This window comes from Anarrhichthys ocellatus, unplaced genomic scaffold (genome assembly GCF_004355925.1).
Source record: "Anarrhichthys ocellatus isolate YVR2014 unplaced genomic scaffold, GSC_Weel_1.0 scaffold9, whole genome shotgun sequence".
Taxonomy (NCBI): Eukaryota; Metazoa; Chordata; class Actinopteri; order Perciformes; family Anarhichadidae; genus Anarrhichthys; species Anarrhichthys ocellatus.
The window spans coordinates 10,112,947-10,119,307 of NW_022280039.1; positions in this window are offsets into that span (position 1 = coordinate 10,112,947).

A 6,361-nucleotide genomic window follows, 5' to 3' on the forward strand; every position below is an offset into this window, starting at 1 on the left:
AACAGTTGAGGGAAAACATGGCAGAGTAGTGATGCCAGGCTTTTGAAGACAAAAAAAACCCAAATAAGTATTTTGCAGCCAGATAATTATCTCCGCCAGGAGGATCATGCAATCGGCCGCGTGTATGTGCGTTCTCAGCAAGCTGCATGCTCACGGACTTCTCGTGGTTGCGGTGACTAACACTTTCTCAAGAAGACTTTTTTGCCTGTTCCATACTGGCATTGACTCCTTGCTGACAACTCATTCACCACTCTTAACCAGCTCCCGGCCGGTAGGGTCCACTAGTGATAGCACAGCTCCGTGCGTTTCCGACTTCCCTCATCCACTACGCTGTGCCTGGAGAGGCAATGGGAAGAAAACAGTTTGCAGTATGTTCGGCAAGCAGCTAACGAAACAAAAAAGTACACACACTGCTGTACGTCGCTGCAACTCAGGCGTTGCTTTGCAGGCAGACAGCTTCAGTCTTGTTTTTGGCAAGACTGTATGACGTCTTATACAACTCCTTCATGTTTGTGAGTTTAGACGCCTTACAGGCCACTATAGTGTCTAGATGGGGGGTTACCCAGTTGTGGGTTGTTTTCATTCAATCACAGATTAAAATTCATGGGCAGAAGATGTTTTATAAAATATTGATTCAAGCTGTATAGATTCCAAATATTTATGGTTTGTTTATATGCTCTTCCTCAGTCTGAAACCAAGACACTTGTATTCTGACCACAGAAAATGTCTGAGAAATAATGTATTGATATTCACTGGCTATTAACGGCGTTAAAGCCTCCAGTTAATGCACCCTAACCATCTCATGCATATTCTTAATGCTCTGCCTAGTATTTTATAGCCGGGGGCCACTGGTAGACTCCTGGGGAGAGAGCGTCTTCAATTCAATTAAAACTGGAAGTTCGGTGACTCCTGATCCAATCGAGCTCTTGGCTGGGGTCCATGACCATGACATCAATGATAATGCCACTAAAGACAATTGCAGAGACGGACAGAAACATGAGACGCTGGTATCTGGCAGGCAGTGATGGACATTTTAAAGAACTTGAGATGGATTATGAAAACAGTGAAACCACTCATATCTATAGGTCATTACGGCATGATTGCAAGATGTCTAGAGACTGCAATGATGATGTTTCAGTTTGAATAGAATTAAATATTTGGGAGGAAAGAAAGCCACCCCCAAGAGAACCGCAACAATACCTCAATCAAATTTGAGGTACTTTATCTCTGGGGTTCAAGTGAGTCCAGCGAATATCCTGATCAAGACATTGTTTACGGTCCGATTAGCAGAGTGAAACTCAGTTTCAGAGACGACGTCTAAGACCGGATTGTCACAAGCAGCCACTGAACTTGCTGATTTTAAACCATTAAAACTCTAAATCATCGTCGGACGATGTTGAAGAAAATCATCATAACTTACATTCTGAACACACCACATTTGGTGGAAGAAGAAAATGGTTTATGTAACTTGTTATCTTGAACACATTTTCATAAATAAACAATCCTAGAAAGTGATTTGGGTGTGTTATGAGATAAGCCTAGATGGGTCTAACCTTTACAGTATGTATACCATGTACATATAAAGAGAACTGGATACAGCGTTGGAGGCGGAGCCCCGTTCATTCCTATATGAAAGTTGCTTAGTGGCATTAGAACAAAAAAGTTTGAGCTGCAAGTATCACATTACCCGGATCCTCTGCATCTGTGGAGTCCATTATTCACATTTAATCAATATAGGTGTCTATACCAGCCATAAAATGATTCACTCACACATCACCTGGCGTTTATAGTGGTGCGCAGAGGTGTAAAAAACATTAAATGAATTACAGTCGACCCTGACATATGTATATGGGGTTGGCTAACCACTCTCGACTCACTTCCAACACAATCACTTTGCTTCCTCACATGGAGTTGTCTGATCAACAAAGCAGTTCCAGCCATATTGCAAAAAAGTGGAATTCTCTTCACTGCATCTTGATAAACTGTTGCGGCAGAAAATCTTCCTTTGCTGCTGGATGTTATAAGGAGTGGTGTGGTGTCACTGTTTGAGAGAGAGGAGCTTTCTGTTCAAATATGAATGAGATAAATACCTGAGGTTGTGCAGTAACTCTAGTACATTTAGAATTTGTGGAGGAAGCACACGGTACAAAGCCTTGTATTTCTAGTCGCTCTCTAATCTTGTACCTTGTGTGACCGCCTCCTGCAGCACAGAGCCTCTGAATCTGCAGTTGTGGGATGTTATACATCCCTGCAGAGGAACCTGACTGAGTTGATGGTCGCAGGCAGGCAGAGGGTCACGTCTCTCGAAATGTTAAGATCCAGGCTCCCTGTTTTTTAAGGTATCACCAACTGCTCATGAAACTGACGAACAGTGGCCTTTCGCTTGCTGTGACCTTAAGCTTTCAATTAAGAGCTTTGTAAAGGTGAAATGATCAGGCATTTTTTTTTACTGGATCTCATTCGGTACAAGAGCACCTTTCAGTCTTTACTGGGAATGAAACGTTACAGAACCCCTTGAACAAGCACTATAGGGTTTACAACGACTTTTGGTAAAGTCATGGACAACGACTTTTAGAGTCATGGACCTTTTAACAGCCACTTGCATAATTTTTGTAGATATTTACATATTTCCAGTTTGTTAAGGCCCCTACACGAGGTACACCACACAGGTGTTTTCACTTATTTAGGCTGATTAGACCTCTTCTCATGGTCTGTGTGGGCGTGTACAGGCTGTTCTTGATTGACACTCTCCCTCACTGGCATGTTAATTTGAGAGACACACTACGTAAAATACCGTGTATCAGGTCTTAATTTTCTCTTGCCAAGAAGGTCTCTTTGGTTGTTTCATCAATATGTCGTTGCTTGTTTACTGAATGGCAACCACAAATACCAACGCTCTTCCTCTTGTCACAAAATAGCGAACATAAAATAGATAAAAACATAAATAAATAACCAATAATAAGAGGGGAAAAAAAGAGTTGAAAGTCCTGACATCTGCAGCTGGCCCGACATCAGCAGCGAGTACTCCATCAAGCCCAGCACTGATGGCATCACATAGGTTCACGGATCCTCACTCACATAAGCAAACTGGCCTTGACCTACAGGTCAACTTCAATGACATCTTGTCCGGGCAGGAAATATAGCATTGTTTGATTTCCTGGAAGTCTGTTGATTACTCTTCATCTCCCGAGGTGTGACCGTGCTGGAAGGGGGCACAGGGTGGGAGGGAGTGGCAGCCTGAACTGGACAGACATGATTGATGATTTCTAAGTGGAAAGTGTCTGGAGATGAGCTGCTTTTATGTCTGGCTGAGTGGAAGCCTATTGGAACTTGTTTGTTAGCATACAGTTTTAGTTGAATTGTTATAAGGCTGATGTTCCTGTGTTTCTTATAATCTCCTTGGCTTTCATTTGTGCAAATGTTCAAAAAATAATCAGAGAAAAGTTTCTCCAGCGCCCCAGAGCTGCTGAGACGTGCACACGCGGAGAGGACGTGCAGGAAAAGCATATATTTACCACAGATATCATATTTTACACATATATTACTGGGTGATTCCATATTTCAAAAACACAAATATTGACAATTTGTATAGTTTATTATTATTTATTTTATTTTATTTGTTGTGGCTCAAGGTGGGGCGGCGCTCTAGTGCCCTCTATTGACCAACCGCCACTGGTTGTTTTCTTTGTAGAATTCTCTCATTTGTCTCTCAGTCCAACAGCTCTTTTTCCAAGACGCCGAGAGACAAAACTTGGTGTAACAGTAGGCTAAAATTATTTGAGGGCGATTGAGCAATAGCCACTGTACATTTTAGATTTGTAGAGCAAGCACACAAAAAGCCTTGTGTCTGTAGTATAGAGCAAGACAAGTGGATCTAATTTACAGAGCTGTGTATTCATTTGTGGCCCACAATAACTTGGGTCGATAATATTGATCACTCTGAACTTCCCTAAATGGTTTTAGTTTTCTGCACCTTGTGTTTACTATTAATTACCGTGGGTGATACAATGTCTTTAAAGAGCAGATTTAAACAGTTCTAACTCTGCCCTCACTGAAATCTGAGATTGAAACAATAAATCATTCATGTGCTCAGATCCCTGGTTTCAGCTATGGAGGCTAAACGAGCTCATCAGTAATAGATGAGAAATATCTCAATTTTTCTGCTGCTTCTGTGAGAATCAGTCCTTTTAATCACTCGCGCTTCGTGGGAAATCATCGTGTGGCCTGATGTCACCGTTAATGTCTCCATTGAAATCTGCCGCTGCAATATGTTCTGATACACATTTCAGTACTGCGGATATGGAGGGCTTGCTCCATGTGTCCATCAAAAACCAGTGTTCTTTATGCAGCCTGGGCAGCAAATTGATAGTGATTGACAAACAACGCAGACGGTCTCTTGACAATTTACTCAGATGGATAGTGCAAATGCGTTTAGCACCTTTTATTGGGAAATGATAATCATCTGTTGTGCTCAGACGCCCAGGAGAGCGAGGAGGATTGAAAGAACTGGCTGAAACAACAACTTGCAGCCTTTTAATGGTTCACAGCGACGCTGAATCTCAGATTTACTTTGCATGCACATTCACTATCTGCACACAAATGCACATTATGCACCTGACTGGCAAATAATCAGCTATTTAACATTCAGTGTTTTCCAGCATGAACATTGCTGTCCTCCCATGTGAACATTTGCTTATCCATGCATCGTATTATGTTTTTTTTTTATAGATTCGGAGATCCCCAGAACAAACTTTTATTTGCTCTCTAATTCGTTCCATTCCAGAAATACATTTGATCATCACTTGTACTGCAGCATATCGGCTAAGCTCTAGTGCTTATTTAGGTATGGTAGAGAGGAAAACGTGCTCAATTGCCCATTTTGTTTGTGCCACCGTGATGAGATTAACAAACTTCCTCGAAGGGGTTGCATAGCTCATGGGTATAAACGTTTGGAAACATTATCATGTCCTCTCTCTGACCCCATTGGGCTCATGCCATATCTGTGTTTCAAGTCGTATTAAGAACCATGTCAAACTTTGGCTTGTTCTTTTGAAGCAACATCAAGAAAATTGTATGCGTCCACGCCGGCGAAAAGCAGGGGCCGGAGGCGTTATGTGTTTGGGTCGTCCGTCCATCGATCTGGTCCATTCTCTGTGTGCCATCAGGAAATTTCTTCAAATTTGGCACAGACGTCCACTTGGACTCAAGGATGACCTGGTATGATTTTGGTTATACCAGGTTGACGTCACAAAACATGTTTTTATGACAATTTAATAGATGTCTGATGAGATAAAATAATGAAATGATGACATTTTGGACTGACATGACGTAAACTGCAACTTGACTGGTTGGCAGAGTCATACAACTGTGAGGTAGTATTTCTAGTTTGAATTGAAAAGCCATTAAGCTCTTGCCAAGGAGGAAGATGGTCCCTGGGTGCACGGAGGCACTGGCAATATGCAGAACTTCAGTGAGAGCCCTTTACGGACTGATGCAATGGAGCTCTCTCTGAACCCTGCAGTTGAGTAATAAAGTTGCCATGAGTCACTGATCCCACAGAGGAATCTGGGATAAAACTGGCTCCTGGCTTTGGCTCTCTGCCACCATGTAGAAACTAACAAGTGCCTCCTCTTCTTCTGCTATGATTTATGTGTTTGTGTGGAACTTCATTTTCTGACCTCCATTGATCATCGGGTCAACGTAATGGTTTGCTGGTCAATGGCGGCAGCTTGCCGAGTATTTTTTTTGTGGTTTTCTATTTTTGTGTCTCCAATGTTTCTACGCAGCACACAAAAAAAAGATGAATGTCAGTTGTTTCCTTTTGATTACCAGTGTTCACCTTGAGGCATTCAGTGACTGATTAATGTTGAGACAAAATAAATGAAATACTTTTCCTATTTCCTCTCCCTCTAGGAATGACAAAACCGTTAATCATTCTGGTAACGGCTTGTGCTGCCATTTGGAACCTTGTGGAGCATGTCTGGCGGGAAAAAAATCGAGTAAAGGACACAAAATAATCATTGTCAGTCATCTGTTTTCTGATGGTGACCTTCTTCATAATGGTAAAATGCATGAAAGTGCTCTCTAGAAGCGGCTATAGAAATGTCACTCCAGGTGTTTCAGTTGTCTTCGCAACTGCAAATATTTTCTTCACAAATGTATTTCTTACATAAGGTTTTCATCCTAATATATTCATTTATGTATAACTTCCCTAGAGGGACAGGATGCTGCAGTTGTATCTTTGTTAGCCTTTTCTATTTTAGGCATCAATAACATGCAACATCAATTGTCATTCTGTTGTCTGATTTTGCGGGAATGTTGCAGTTGCTGACTCTCAACAATGGGAGTTGCTTTTTTAATC